This window comes from Dendrobates tinctorius, unplaced genomic scaffold, assembly GCF_039654945.1.
Source record: "Dendrobates tinctorius isolate UK_male_01 unplaced genomic scaffold, ASM3965494v1 ptg000036l, whole genome shotgun sequence".
Taxonomy (NCBI): Eukaryota; Metazoa; Chordata; class Amphibia; order Anura; family Dendrobatidae; genus Dendrobates; species Dendrobates tinctorius.
Genome location: NW_027361704.1, coordinates 16,735,805 through 16,752,784, shown reverse-complemented (window position 1 = coordinate 16,752,784; position 16,980 = coordinate 16,735,805).

Below are 16,980 nucleotides of genomic sequence, written 5' to 3'. Positions count from 1 at the left end.
TACAACCAGACGTAGCTGTAGGACACACTACAGCGTGAGCTGCACTCACACATAGAGACCTCTCAGACAGCCATGAACAGTGCAGATAAGTGGGCACTAGCACTGAAAGGCTGCAGAAAGGCTCCACTGTCTACTCCTATAGTGTTTGCAACCAACGTATATGGATACGGATGGATGCACACTAATAGGAGAATGAAAAATGAGCTGCAATAAAAGAAAAATATGTGTGAGGCAGTGACGCACGCTGAGCGGCCTACAACCAGACATAGCTTCAGGACACACTACAGCGTGAGCTGCACTCACACACAGAGACCTCTCAGACAGCCATGAACAGTGCAGAAAACTGGGAACTAGCAATGAAAGGCTACAGAGATCCTCGGCTGTCTACTCCTATAGTGTTTGCAACTAACCAATGTAGATGGATACGGATGGATGCACACTAATAGGAGAATGAAAAATGAGCAGCAAAAAAAGAAAAATATGTATGAGGCAGTGACACACGCTGAGCGGCCTACAACCAGACGTGGCTGCAGGACACACTACACAGCATGAGCTGCACTCACACAGACCTTGCAGACAGTGAACAATGCTGCAAGGCAAAAGAAAGCTACAGTGGTTTATTATGTAGCCTGGGTAAAGCACAATATGATTTTGAAAATCGCTATCTCTAACTGTCCCTCAGAGTCTTGAACAGCAGCCTGTCCCTAACTGAATTCACAGCAGAGTGAACCCGAAATGGCAGCGGCGGCTTTTATAGTGCATCATGACATCATTTCAGCAGCCAATCACAGCCATGCCATTACTTAACATGCCTACATGCCTAACAGGATGTGCCCACACTTCTGAGGATTGTCATTGGCTGAATCAAATCAAACTGGCTCATAGCATTATGGGAACTTCCAATTCTGGTATTCGATATGCTAAAAGTATCGGAACTCAGTATCGAAATTCCGATACCGTGAATATCGGCCGATACCCGATACTTGCGGTATTGGAATGCTCAACACTAGTAGTCACGATTTTCTCCAAATATATTGACAATGGAGACAAAATTGACTCTGTGGAAGCCACTATAGTTCTCCCAGGAGGATGTTCCAGATTTTTATGTATCTTTGGGAGAACATAAAAGACTGGAGTGACAGGGTGATTATTTGTCAAAAAAACACATGCTTTGGTATCTAGAACTCCAAGATTAGAATACCTGTGTAGAATGTCCTTAATTTGTTCACGAATATTACCTGTGGGGTCTTTAGGTAGTCCAGTGTACACAGTGGTATCATTAAGCTGTCTAAGGATTTCATTGATATAGTATGTCCTGTCCATCACCACTATTGCTCCCCCTTTGTCTGCAGGTTTTATAATCAAAGTATGATCATCCTGTGGTGTTCAGAGGGCCTGGCAATCTAGGGCAGATAGATTGGGAGGATAGTGAGACCAGCCCTGGTCAACGTCTTTACAGAGATTGAAAAAAGATTTGTTAACAAATCTAAGAATATTTAGAATTGCGAGTCCTCAGTGGTTGATACCTTTTAATGGCTAACTGAAAAGATGGTAACACATTGCAAGCTTTCGAGACTACTCAGGTCTCTTCATCAGGCTAGATTAATACATCTGAAGAATCACATATTTATACACAAAACAGCACAGAAATAACGCAATAGATAAATGTTTCCAGAGCACGAGAACTCTGTGGCGGCCTAAAAAGACTTTTGGCCTAAGGCTTAGGCTGGCTGCTGTGAGTAATTTGGAATTATCAACTATGTCAGTATCAGGTGCAAAAGGTGTAGGAAACTTAGAGAAATGAACTTTAAGTCTTAACCAACGAAAAAAAAGTTGGAGATCCATTTCTAAATCGAATGATCTACATCTATATGTGGGACAGTAAGAGAGTTCTTTTTGTAGTACAATATACTCTGCTATACCCAAAATTCTGGAAGAGATCATAACTACCAACGGCCAAGTACCTGAGAACGAGTCATATACTGTATATCTGGTCTGTGTTCCTTCCTATGTCCCTCCCTATGTCCATGCCCTCGTCTGTTCCTTTTCTTCTGAGTTGTCTCTTCCGTTGCCCTAAAAAATGGTTGGTAGATGGTGGATCACTTCTCTCCTGTTCGGAGCCTGAAATTGAAAGTTTAGTGGAAGATCTGAAGCAAGATCTGTTTGGAGCCTGTCTGGTAAAGAGCTTGTCACGCCATTTATATACCTGATCCAGTTCGTAGTCTTCGGCGTCTCTTGCAAATTTGTTTATTTTCTTACTTTCAGTATCCCTTCTATGTTGGTCTATATTCGTATTTATCTGTGCCTTAAGAGAGCTTAGTTCTTCGGCTGTGCTTGCTGACGCTAACTGGGATTCAATGTTCTTGATACGTTCAGAACTGGATTCAATTGCTTTACGAAGATGTTCTATAGTTAAGGTAATAAGAACAAAAGAACATTTATTTAATATTTTCTCAAGTTTAGAACAATAATCAGGAAGATCACTAAAGAGTGTCGGATGAAGAGGTACCATCAGGCCTCTTGGGATTTGTTCTATCCATACATTTTCCGTTAAAGTGGCGCAATGTAGTTCAATATTTACATGATGGCGTTGCTCCTGCTCCAGGTCTTTCTCACAAGTTTCTTTTGGGGGAACCTTCAGAAACTCACTGGAGATAGTAGAATGAGCAATGATATTGGAGGTCTCTTTTGCGTTATAGGAGAAGGTAAATGAAGACATGACCAAATAGTGTGCAATCCATACAAGCTTATTAGTATAGAGAGCCCAAGTAGGTTCCCACACCATATATAGAGAAAATAAATTTACCACTCAACTTGTGAAATATTATGTGATTTAATGCAGGCAAACTGGTTAACAACAAAACGTTTCAGCCATACTTGGCCTTCTTCAGTTACTGAATATACAAGTGGTAAGGTGCAAACCATCTTGAAAAAGGATGGAATTGTGTTCCAGCCTACCATTCCATAAAACCCAGAACAAAATGGCATTACAGAGAGAAAGAACCGTACTCTCTGTGAAAGTGGAAGAAGTATGCTGTTTGATGCAAATCTACCTACAACGTATTGGGGAGAAGCCATCATGACAGCTTGCTATCTTCAAAACAGAGTGCCAGGTAAAGCCACAAATAAAACTCCATATGAGCTATGGAACTGTGAGAAGCCTAACCAGAAGCACCTCAGGATATTTGGAAACAAAACGTTTATGTAGGTTCACAAAGAAAAACGTTCCAAGTGGCAACCACACGCAAAGCAAGGAGTCCTGGTTGGCTAAAGCGAAACTCAAAAGGGATACAGAATCCTGCACCCAGAGACTAACACAGTAACAATCAGCAGAGGTGTAGTGATTGATGAAAACTCTGTATCGCTCAAATTCCATGATGTTTCACCAGTAGTGTTGAGCATTCCGATACCGCAAGTATCGGGTATCAGCCGAAACTTGCTGTATCGGAATTCCGATACCGACTTCCGATATTTTTTCAATATTGGAATTCGGCATCGGAATCGGAAGTTCAAAGTTGATTGACAGCCTGACGTCATCATGATGCGCGGTGTGTGCGCATCATGATGCGCCGTCATTTCGGGCCTTCCGGGGGTCTCTGCCGGCCTGCCGGGGGGCTGTGCCGGCCTGCCGGGGGGCTGTGTGGACTGCCCGGGGTCTGTACCGGCCTGCCGTGGGGCTGTGCCGGCCTGCCGGTGGTCTGTGCACCCTGTGGGGGTCTGTACCGGCCTGCCGGGGGGCTGTGCCGGCCTGCCGGGGGGCTGTGCTGATGTCCGGGGGTCTGTGCAAGCATCGTCCGATGGGACTACAAGTCCCATCTGGCGATGCCTGCTACCATGACAGTGATTGACACATTAGCCAATGATGGGACAGTAGTAGTCCCATCATCCGGCTAATGTGTTAAATGTAAAAAAAAAAAAAAAAAAAAAAATACTACATACATACTACATGCATGCTACATACATACTACATGCTACATACATACTACATATATACTACATACATACTACATACATGCTACATACATACTGCATGCTACATACATACTACATACATACTACATACATGCTACATACATGCTACATGCATGCTACATACATACTACATATATACTACATGCATGCTACATACATACTACATGCTACATACATACTACATATATACTACATGCATGCTACATACATACTACATGCTACATACATACTACATATATACTACATGCATGCTACATACATACTACATGCATGCTACATACATACTACATGCTACATACATACCACATACATACTACATACATGCTACATACATACTACATGCATGCTACATACATACTACATATATACTACATGCATGCTACATACATACTACATGCTACATACATACTACATATATACTACATGCATGCTACATACATACTACATGCTACATACATACTACATATATACTACATGCATGCTACATACATACTACATGCATGCTACATACATACTACATGCTACATACATACCACATACATACTACATGCATGCTACATACATACTACATGCATGTTACATACATACTACATGCTACATACTACATATATACTACATGCATGCTACATACTACATGCTACATACTACATATATACTACATGCATGCTACATACATACTACATGCTACATACATACTACATGCATGCTACATACATACTACATATATACTACATGCATGCTACATACATACTACATGCTACATACATACTACATATATACTACATGCATGCTACATACATACTACATGCTACATACATACTACATATATACTACATGCATGCTACATACATACTACATGCATGCTACATACATACTACATGCTACATACATACCACATACATACTACATACATGCTACATACATACTACATATATACTACATGCATGCTACATACATACTACATATATACTACATGCATGCTACATACATACTGCATGCTACATGCATGCTACATACATACTACATACATACTACATGCTACATATATACCACATATATACTACATACATACAATACATTCATACAATACATACATAGACATACAGTACATATAACATAGAGTAACATACTTACCAATACTTGTCACATTGTTCCCCGAAGCCATTGTCTTTTCCGGAATAAATATTAACATAACAAACCACAAAAATACTCACCCACGATCCGAAGCAGTCCACGAGTGTGTCCCACGATGATCTTGGGTAGAGAACTGCAGCATCAGATGATGCTGCCGTTCTCTACGGGCTGCAGGAATCCAATGACGGAAGGTAGGTATCCTTCCGCACTGTATTCCTCCGCCACTTAAAAAAAAAAAGTCCCTAGTCTCACTTTATGCCATTGCTGCGTGGGAAATTCCCACACAGCAATGGCATAAAGTGAGACTAGGGACTTTTTTTTTTTTTTTAAGTGGCGGAGGAATACAGTGCGGAAGGATACCTACCTTCCGTCATTGGATTCCTGCAGCCCGTAGAGAACGGCAGCAACAGCTGATGCTGCAGTTCTCTACCCAAGATCGTCGTGGGACACACTCGTGGACTGCTTCGGATCGTGGGTGAGTATTTTTGTGGTTTGTTATGTTAATATTTATTCCGGAAAAGACAATGGCTTCGGGGAACAATGTGACAAGTATTGGTAAGTATGTTGCTCTATGTTATATGTACTGTATGTCTATGTATGTATTGTATGAATGTATTGTATGTATGTAGTATATATGTGGTATGTATGTAGCATGTAGTATGTATGTAGTATGTATGTAGCATGCATGTAGCATGCAGTATGTATGTAGCATGCATGTAGTATATATGTAGTATGTATGTAGCATGCATGTAGTATATATGTAGTATGTATGTAGCATGTATGTAGTATGTATGTGGTATGTATGTAGCATGTAGTATGTATGTAGCATGCATGTAGTATATATGTAGCATGCATGTAGTATATATGTAGTATGTATGTAGCATGTAGTATGTATGTAGCATGCATGTAGTATATATGTAGTATGTATGTAGCATGTAGTATGTATGTAGCATGCATGTAGTATATATGTAGTATGTATGTAGCATGCATGTAGTATGTATGTAGCATGTAGTATGTATGTAGCATGCATGTAGTATATATGTAGTATGTAGCATGTAGTATGTAGCATGCATGTAGTATATATGTAGTATGTAGCATGTAGTATGTATGTAACATGCATGTAGTATGTATGTAGCATGCATGTAGTATGTATGTGGTATGTATGTAGCATGTAGTATGTATGTAGCATGCATGTAGTATGTATGTAGCATGCATGTAGTATATATGTAGTATGTATGTAGCATGTAGTATGTATGTAGCATGCATGTAGTATATATGTAGTATGTATGTAGCATGTAGTATGTATGTAGCATGCATGTAGTATATATGTAGTATGTATGTAGCATGCATGTAGTATGTATGTAGCATGTATGTAGTATGTATGTGGTATGTATGTAGCATGTAGTATGTATGTAGCATGCATGTAGTATGTATGTAGCATGCATGTAGTATATATGTAGTATGTATGTAGCATGTAGTATGTATGTAGCATGCATGTAGTATATATGTAGTATGTGTGTAGCATGTAGTATGTATGTAGCATGCATGTAGTATATATGTAGTATGTATGTAGCATGCATGTAGTATGTATGTAGCATGTAGTATGTATGTAGCATGCATGTAGTATATATGTAGTATGTAGCATGTAGTATGTAGCATGCATGTAGTATATATGTAGTATGTAGCATGTAGTATGTAGCATGCATGTAGTATATATGTAGTATGTAGCATGTAGTATGTATGTAGCATGCATGTAGTATGTATGTAGCATGCATGTAGTATGTATGTGGTATGTATGTAGCATGTAGTATGTATGTAGCATGCATGTAGTATATATGTGTTATGTATGTAGCATGTAGCATGCATGTAGTATGTATGTAGTATGTATGTAGTATATATGTGGTATGTATGTAGCATGTAGTATGCATGTAGCATGCAGTATGTATGTAGCATGCATGTAGTATATATGTAGTATGTATGTAGTATATATGTAGTATGTATGTTGCATGTAGTATTTATGTAGTATGAATGTAGCATGTATGTAGTATGTAGTATGAATGTAGCATGTATGTAGTATGCATGTTGTATGTATGTAGCATGTAATTTTTTTTTTTTTTTTTTTTACATTCAACACATTAGCCGGATGATGGGACTATTACTGTCCCATCATTGGCTAATGTGTCAATCACTGTCATGGTAGCAGGCATCGCCCGATGGGACTTGTAGTCCCATCGGACGATGCCTGCACAGACCCCCGAAGCCTGCACAGACCACCGGCAGGCCGGCACAGCCCCCCGGCAGGCCGGCACAGCCCCCCGGAGCCTGCACAGCCCCCCGGCAGGCCGGCACAGCCCCCCGGCAGGCCGGCACAGCCCCCCGGCAGGCCGGCACAGCCCACCAGAGCCTGCACAGACCACCGGCAGGCCGGCACAGCCCCCCGGCAGGCCGGCACAGACCACCGGAGCCTGCACAGACCCCCTGGCAGGCCGGCACAGCCCCCCGAAAGGCCCGTACAGACCCCAGAGAGGCTGTACAAGGCAAAAAAAGGGTTTTTCTTATTCCGATACCGGAAGTCCCATAGACTTGAATGGGACTTCCGGTATCGGAATCGGCGATACCGATACTTTTTTTAAAGATCGGCCGATACCATCCGATACGATACTTTGAAGTATCGGACGGCATCGCTCAACTCTATTCACCAGTTATTCAATCTAAGAAGCAAAAACAAGAATTTCAATCACCAAACTCAGATGCTGAAAAGGAAAACACTGAAGTATGGATAAGTTCTGAAGTCATCAAGGAAGACAGAAGAACCAAGTCAACCTCCAGTCAGGAGATCAGAAAGGTCAAACAAAGGTATCCCAGTTAGATGCCTTTCTTATATGGTCAGAACACTTCCTGAACCAGAGCCACAGTCATGGCAAGAGATGCAAAAACTGCCTGTCCACGAGAAGCAGAAGTGAATAAATGCTGCTAATGAAGAGATAGAGTTCCTTCACCAACTCCAGACATGGGAGCTTACTGAGCTACCACAAGGAAAAAGAGCTATGAGATGTAAGTGGGTTTTCAAAGACAAATATGACTCAGAAGGAAAAGTTCATCAGTTTAAGGCAAGATTGGTCGCAAAAGGGTACTCGCAAAAGTATGGTGAAGATTATGATGCTACATTTTCTTCAGTTGCGAAGCTAACCACATTCAGAACTTTAATGTCTGTCGCTGCAGTTCAACAGATGACAGTGAGACATTTTGACATCAAAACAGCCTTCCTACATGGTGACACTGAAGAAGAGTTTTCCATGAGCCAACCCGAGGGATATATTAAAAAGGGTGAAGAGCACCTTCTCTGTAAAATGCAAAAATCTCTCTATGGACTTAAGCAGTCGGCAAGAGCTTGGAACTCGAAAATAAACAAAGTTTTGATGCATGAAGGATTTAAAAGATCTCAAGCAGATCCATGTTTGTATACAAAAAATGTAGCGAAGGAGTGGATGTATGTTATCCTATATGTAGATGATGTAAACATGTCTCATCAAAATGAAAAGGAAATTGCAAAGCTAGGTCAAATTCTCAACCAGCACTTTGAGACTAAGGACCTTGGAAATGTGACATATTACTTGGGAATCCAACTCCAGAGAGAGGAAGATGGGAGTTTTTTTCTCAACCAAACTTCTACATTTTCCGCAATCCTAAAACAGTTTGGAATGTCACATGCCAAAGGTGCGTCAACACCAATGGATCTGTCCTGCTTAAAGTTGGAAGGAGAAGAAGATCTGCTACTTAGCAATTAGAGTTACAGACAAGCAGTGAGTGCGCTTCTGTACATAGCAACCACAACTCGTCCGGATATCACCGCTACAGTTGGAATTCTCTGCCAACATGTAAGGAAGCCACGTCAAACAGACTGGAATGCAATTAAGAGAATTCTTCAATATCTTAAAGAAACAAAGGCTAAATCTTAAGATATCTGCATCAGGAGATCTCACTCTCAGAGAATATGGGGATGCAGATTGGGCTGGAGATTCAAGCGATCAGAAATCAACAAGTGGTTACTTGTTCAAGTTAGGAGTAAATTCAATTTCTTGATCCAGCAGAAAACAAGTGTCAGTCGCATCATCTTCTACAGAAGCAGAATATATGTCTGCTGCTTATGCAAGTCAAGATGTAATTTGTTTGAAACAACTTTTGGAAAATTTCGGCAAGCCATTAGCTCAACCAACAGTTATCAATGAGGACAACCAAGGATGCATTAAACTTGCCAGCAGTGAGAAGATTAGTGGAAGGACTAAGCACATTGATGTAAACCATCACTACTTACGTGACTTAAGGGAACATGGTGTACTTGAGTTTGTTTATTGTGAGTCTGATAAGATGGTAGCTGATGGTATGACATATCCATTATCATGAGCCAAATTTGTGGACTTCAGAACCGCAATAGGACTAATGGGATAAGTAGTTGTTGATAAGTAGTAGTTGCTGCGTGGGGGTGTTGGAATGTTGGAATTTGTTTGGTGCAACAACTCCATTCCTGTCTATGAGTGTTTAGTTGCTAGATTTGTATGCTGTTCATAAAGTTAGAACAAAAAATAAAAATTCCCACAGGGACAGCATGTGACTGCATTTCCTGTTTTTTCTGTGTCTATGTATGCTGTGCTTTGTTGCTGGCTCATTTCTTCTGATCTGAGCCTGCCGGAGAGTGCACTGTCATTGTGCACATCGCACAGTGACAGAGCAGGGACTGAAAAAAAAGGTCTGGATCGCCTCTTTACTATTGGCTAAACCAACTGAAATTGGGGTTAATTTACAGTAATATGTATGAATACCTTTGACTAATGATTATGAAAGTGAAGGGAGATAAGGACCTTGTGTGTCTGATTTTGTACTCTGTACTCTGCAACCAGAGATGTCTGGCAGAAGCTCTCTCACAGAGAACATAAGACAGCTCAGTACCTGTATATCGAAGAGTCAGGCGAGATCGGACAGCTGTCTGAAATGTATGAGGCTTTAGTCAGACAATTGATTGACTGATACATATATTGCTTAATTTATACGACTGTATTTTCATTCCGACACACTGATCTTATAATGGTTAAGTATCCAATCTAATAAATTAAAGATTACTACATCTACATGGCTGCATCACCAGAACCACCTTCAGGACATGACTTCATAACCAGAACCACCATAAGTGCATGATTACATCACCAGAACCACCAACAGCACATGCCTACAGCACCAAAACCATCATCAGTACGTGAATACAGCACCAGAACTACCATCAGAGCATGATTACAACATCAGAACCACCATCAGTACACAAGTACCTCACCTGAAGCACAATCAGTACATGAATACAGTTGTGGCCAAAAGTATTGACACCCCTGCAATTCTGTCAGATAATACTCAGTTTCTTCCTGAAAATGATTGCAAACACAAATTCTTTGGTATTATTATCTTCATTTAATTTGTCTTAAATGAAAAAACACAAAAAGAATTGTCCTAAAGCCAAATTGGATATAATTCCACACCAGCAGAAAAAAGAGGGTGGACAAAAGTATTGGCACTGTTCGAAAAATCATGTGATACTTCTCTAATTTGTGTAATTAACAGCACCTGTAACTTACCTGTGGCACCTAACAGGTGTTGGCAATAACTAAATCACATTTGCAGCCAGTTGACATTAAAGTTGACTCAACCTCTGTCCTGTGTCTTTGTGAGTACCACATTGAGCATGGAGAAAAGAAAGAAGACCAAAGAACTGTCTGAGGACTTGAGAAACCAAATTGTGAGGAAGCATGAGCAATCTCAAGGCTACAAGTCCATCTCCAAAGATCTGAATGTTCCTGTGTCTACCGTGCGCAGTGTCATCAAGAAGTTTAAAGCCCATGGCACTGTGGCTAACCTCCCTAGATGTGGACAGAAAAGAAAAATTGACAAGAGATTTCAACACAAGATTGTGCGGATGTTGGATAAAAAACCTCGACTAACATCCAAACAAGTTCACGCTGCCCTGCAGTCCGAGGGTACAACAGTGTCAACCCGTACTATCCGTTGGCATCTGAATGAAAAGGGACTGTATGGTAGGAGACCCAGGAAGACCCCACTTCTTACCCAGAGACATAAAAAAGCCAGGCTGGAGTTTGCCAAAACTTACATGAAAAAGCCTAAAACGTTTTGGAAGAATGTTCTCTGGACAGATGAGACAAAAGTAGAGCTTTTTGGGCAAAGGCATCAACATAGAGTTTACAGGAGAAAAAAAGAGGCATTCAAAGAAAAGAACACGGTCCCTACAGTCAAACATGGCAGAGGTTCCCTGATGTTTTGGGGTTGCTTTGCTGCCTCTGGCACTGGACTGCTTGACCGTGTGCATGGCATTATGAAGTTTGAAGACTACCAACAAATTTTGCAGCATAATGTAGGGCCCAGTGTGAGAAAGCTGGGTCTCCCTCAGAGGTCATGGGTCTTCTAGCAGGACAATGACCCAAAACACACTTCAAAAAGTGCTAGAAAATGGTTTGAAAGAAAGCACTGGAGACTTCTAAGGTGGCCAGCAATGAGTCCAGACCTGAATCCCATAGAACACCTGTGGAGAGATCTAAAAATGGCAGTTTGGAGAAGGCACCCTTCAAATATCAGGGACCTGGAGCAGTTTGCCAAAGAAGAATGGTCTAAAATTCCAGCAGAGCATTGTAAGAAACTCATTGATGGTTACCGGAAGCGGTTGGTCGCAGTTATTTTGGCTAAAGGTTGTACAACCAAGTATTAGGCTGAGGGTGCCAATATTTTTGTCTGGCCCATTTTTGGAGTTTTGTGTGAAATGATCAATGTTTTGCTTTTTGCTTCATTCTCTTTTGTGTTTTTTCATTTAAGACAAATTAAATGAAGATAATAATACCAAAGAATTTGTGATTACAATCATTTTCAGGAAGAAACTGAGTATTATCTGACAGAATTGCAGGGGTGTTAATACTTTTGGCCACAACTGTATATCAGAATATCAGAATGAGGATAGGAAAGATCCAATGGCTGGATGTTCTAAAGGACAGAAATGTCAAAATAGGAAGGGAGATTTTGCTAAATGAAATTCTCACTGCATAATCGGTAACAATTCCAAAAAGAAGAACTGGAAGCATTTAAAGAGACCAGGATGGATGAACACAAAACTTAATCAGTTGTTAAAAACAAAAAAAGAAATGTATGGAAAGAGGGAGCATATCTATAAAAGAATATAGTGCTGTTTGCAGGTAATGGGCAAGCATTAGAAGAGCTAAAGCCAGCAAAGTGAGACCAAAATCAGTGAAAAGGGATTTTGCAGGTATGTCAAAAGCAAAATAAAAGTCAAAGATGTTGTAGGATTTTTTACATAATGAAAAGGGTGAAGCGGTCAAAAAAATTGTTGAGAGGGCTGAACTTTTAAATTCCTACTTTGCTTCTGTGTTCTCTTAGAAAGAAATTGTAACATCAACTGATATATACTGTGTAATCGAAGGAATAAAAGAATCCACACTATCTATTAATAGAAAGATGGTGAGGGAACACTTAAATGACTTAGATTTAAATTAATTAACATCTCCTGGTCCAGATTAATTGCATCCTAGGGTACTGGAAGATTTAGCAGAGGAAATTGCTGAACTACTTGTTAGAATCTTTGAAAAATCTTGGAGAACAGAAGTCTCAGAAAATTGGAGAAGGGCAAATTTTGTCCTTATCTTCCAAAAAGTAAAGAAGATGGAGCCAGGCAATTACAGGCCAGTGAGCCTTAAAGCCCCATCACACACAGCGATCTCGCTAGCGAGATCGCTGATTTTGTGACGCCACAGCGATCTCGCCAGCGACATTGCTGTGTGTGACACACATCCGCGACCAGCCCCCCTACCGGGTATCGCTGATCGTGCACTATCGTCCTGGGCCATTTTTTGATCGTTGCTCTCCGGCTGGCCAGCACGCATCGCTACGTGTAGCAGCGGGAGCAACGATCAGCGAGGCTCCTAGGGCTCTAAGGAGGCGCTGGGAGCTGGTATCTAAGGTAAATATCGGGTTACTAAGTGGCACGCGTCACTTAGTTACCCAATGTGTACCTTAGAAACCTGCGTTCATGCCGGTGCTGATTGCTGGTGAAGCCGCCTGTTTGGCAGCTCAACAGCGATCATGTAGCGATGCACCAGCGATCCTGACAAGGTCGTATCATTGTCGGGATTGCTGATGCATCTTTAAGTGTATCGGTACCCTTAAGCCCCCGTTACACACTGCGATATCGCTAGCAATATCGCTGTAAAGTCACCGATTTTGTGACGTTACAGCGATATTGCTAGCGATATCGCTGCATGTGATACTTACCTCCGACCGGCTCCCCCGCTGGTAATCGCTGATCGCGCGAGAAGCAGCTGGACCATTCCTCGTCGTCCACTTCCTGCGGCGCTTCCTGCTGTGACGACGAGCGACGCGTGGAGCCGGGCGGGAGGACGCAGGATCGCCGCGTCTGACAGGTAAGTAGCGATCCCCGTCCCCAGCGATGTCGCTGGTGAGATCTGCCTGAGTGGCAGCTCACCAGCGACCACCCAGCGATTCACCAGCGATCCTGACCGCGTCATATCGCTGGTCGGGATCGCTGGTGAGTCGCTAGGTGTAACGGTACCCTTACTTCTACACCAGGAAAGAACAAATTTGAACAAATTAATAAACAACATGTATTTAACTACTTGGATAAGATTACAGTAATTAACCAGAGCCAGCATGGGTTTGTAGCAATCAAGTCATGCCAGACTAATCTAATTTCCTTCTATAATGGAATCAATGACTGGGTGGATCAGGGAAATGCGGTAGAAATACTATATCTTGACTTCAGTGAAGCATTTGATAAAGTATCTCATACTTTCTCTATTGAAAAAATGACCAAGTATGGGATTGACAAGGCTATGGTCAGGTGGATTCTAGTGATGGGCGAACACTAAAATGCTTGTGTGCTCGTTGCTTGAGTTGAGCAAATTGGAATGCTCGGGTGCCTGACCCAAGAAACAAGCCCAATGTAAGTCTATGGGAAACTTGAGCATTTTCTGGCGACCCTCCCCCTCCGGCGGTCTGCAGAGGGACTACAAATTGTGGAAATCGATGGGAACAGTGCTCAAATGACATGGGAACAGCATGGGGAAGACCCCTGGAAGCACTTCTGACTCCCAGGTCACTGCTGTGAACAATGTTGTCGGAGTCTTACGCCACTTTTACAGACTCACAATAAAACATACAAAAACTAAACTAAAATGGATTTTCCTGGGAAATATGTTAAGGAACATCCTTTCTGGGGTAATGATTTGTATATAAGGCAAAATAAATAACCAAAAACAAAAATACTGAGAAGTCTGGCCCAATCCAGCTGTATCACCCAGAGCAGGGTACTCAGGTCGCCGGGCAGCGTTGGATTCAGGGGGTCATGGGGGTGGCAGCCATGCCCAGTGCCTGTGCTGTAGGGACAGTGAAATAGGGGTTAAAAATAAAAGAAAATTGGGGGCGTGGCCTGGGCTCTGAGCATGTAAGCAGCAAGAGCTCTAAGCTCCCACAGTCACATTCTAAAGCTACAAAATAAGCATGCATAGGGTTAACCAAAATAACCTTGCTGGACCCTATTTTATTTAGGAAGTTTGGGTGCCCATTTTGAGACAAAAAGCAGGACTCTGGTCCAAAGAGGACTGAAGAAATAAGCTTTTACAAGTCTGGATGGCTGCAGTGCAGCAGAAGCTGAGGGACATCACCCCACATCATCTGCCCTCCTGTGAAGAGACCGGAGTGCCAGCGCAGGCTTTACTGAAGCCAGGATTGATCTGGAGGATCATTATTGGTACTGAGGACTTTATTTGGACCCCCCCAGTAAGGTACAACGTAAATCTAGCTGTCTGCACGGCTTTCTGTCTGTGGTGTGTGGAGGATAACAGTGTGGCTGTGGCGGAGGGATACAGACTCCTGCATGTTCATCCCTGCTGATTACACCTGAGTGCTGCTGAATTCTGACTGCTGTAACATCAGGGTGAGGTTAGTGGGGACAGAGGAGCTTCCCTTGACATATTCTAGCATGGCACGCTGAAGAGGAAAGCAAAGACACCGGCGGGGACTCTTTCTTTGCCAAGGAGCTGAAGGGCGGAGGGATACTACCGGACTTCTAGGACCAGACCCCGGAATCGGCCAAAAACAGCGCTATACAGACTCATAAAGGACCAGATCAGAGGCGACTAGCATCGGGGGAGCCGCTAAAAACTGCTGAGGTGAGGCACAACTGAAATCCGGTCACTAGAACCGGACGCTGCACACTGATCACAGCCGCAATAGAACTCAATGGGAAGTAGTTCCAGCTGTGTCCAGCCTGTCAGCATTGCAGAAACCTGACATCACAGGCCCCGCAGCACACAGCAAGTGGCCCCCGGTACTACAGGCTCAGCTATACCCCAGAACTGTGCGGCGCAGCAGATAGTAATCCCCAAGAGTACTGAGGAGAAGCATATAGATTGCGGGGAGGGCTCTCACTATCCCCACACAATAAAGGAATACTGACTATTCTGCACTTACCAGCAGCGCAGACTTATAACACAATAGTGACCGCAGTTTCTGGCTGGTGGCCCCGGTGCCCTATACTCATCTGTGCAGTGCACCATAATAGAGGATTATCCATTCTTCAAGCAAGGATCAGAGCTACAGTGGACTGCTTGCATTATTACTGAGGAATTGTGTGACTTTTGGCACTCTTACTGAGGGTTTCTCAGTTGACTCCTTTTCTGAAACTTGTTTTTAGACCATTTTACTTAACTTGTCTGATTGATCAAGCTAAAAGGGTCATAGATCTGAGGCCAGGGAAGGCTGCGTGGCAAATTAAGATGCAGTCAAGCAGGGGCAGAATTAATAATAGCTCACACAGGGTGATGAGGCACAATTTGGGGGCATATTCAAAATTCTATGAGGATATCGCTAATGTGTTAAGCCCCACAAAATCTAGGTCACCTTTGAAAAGAGGTGAGCCCAAAACGCCTTATATAAAATAACCCTGCACCTGTCAAAGCTGCAAAAGGGGGATCAGGTATCAGTAACCCATTGACCAAAACACTTCCTAAAACACAACCTGAAACACTTCAAAAAAAGAAAAATTTTGGGGGACACATTAAAACTCCTCCTCCAAATCAGCGCCTCATGGAGGAAATGGACACTTCCAAATCAAACAAAAGGAAGGGCACAGACGATCAGGAAATCACCGAGAGTCTTTCTTCTGAGAACTCCGACAGTGTCTCAGCTGCCTATACCCCAAACACAAGCCCTGAAGGCAGAGGCCTAGAAGGGACACTGGAGGTCCATTTCCTTCGTTTGAGGTTCCCCCTCCATCCATCAACCTGGGGGAATACAAGGGGTCCAATAAACAAGCCACTGAAGGATTCATGGCGGATCTCTTCCAGTCCTTCAGTGATGCCCTAAAAATAGGGTTTGAGACTCAGGCTAAGGCCCTACAGGAAACTTGCAGGAATCTTAGCCAAAAGGTTGAGAAATATGAGGTAAAGATGGTACAGGTGGAGAGGGACATAGTCTACCTCTCAAAGGAAAATTCTCTCCTCAAAACTGAGGTTATTTCCCTTAAAAACATATTAACGGATCTGGAGGACCGAAGCAGGAGAAATAACTTAAAAATACGAGGTATTCCTGAGTCGGTCTCCCAGGCAGATCTTTCAGATTACACTAAAAATTTATTCAAAAAATTATCGCCAAAATTGACAGAATTAGAAGTAAATATTGATCGTATACACCGCCTCCCACGACCAAAAGGGGTCCCACAGAAAAAGCCTAGGGACACTATCCTCAGAGTCCATTTTTTTGAAACAAAGGACAAGGTTCTAAATTCTCTGAGAG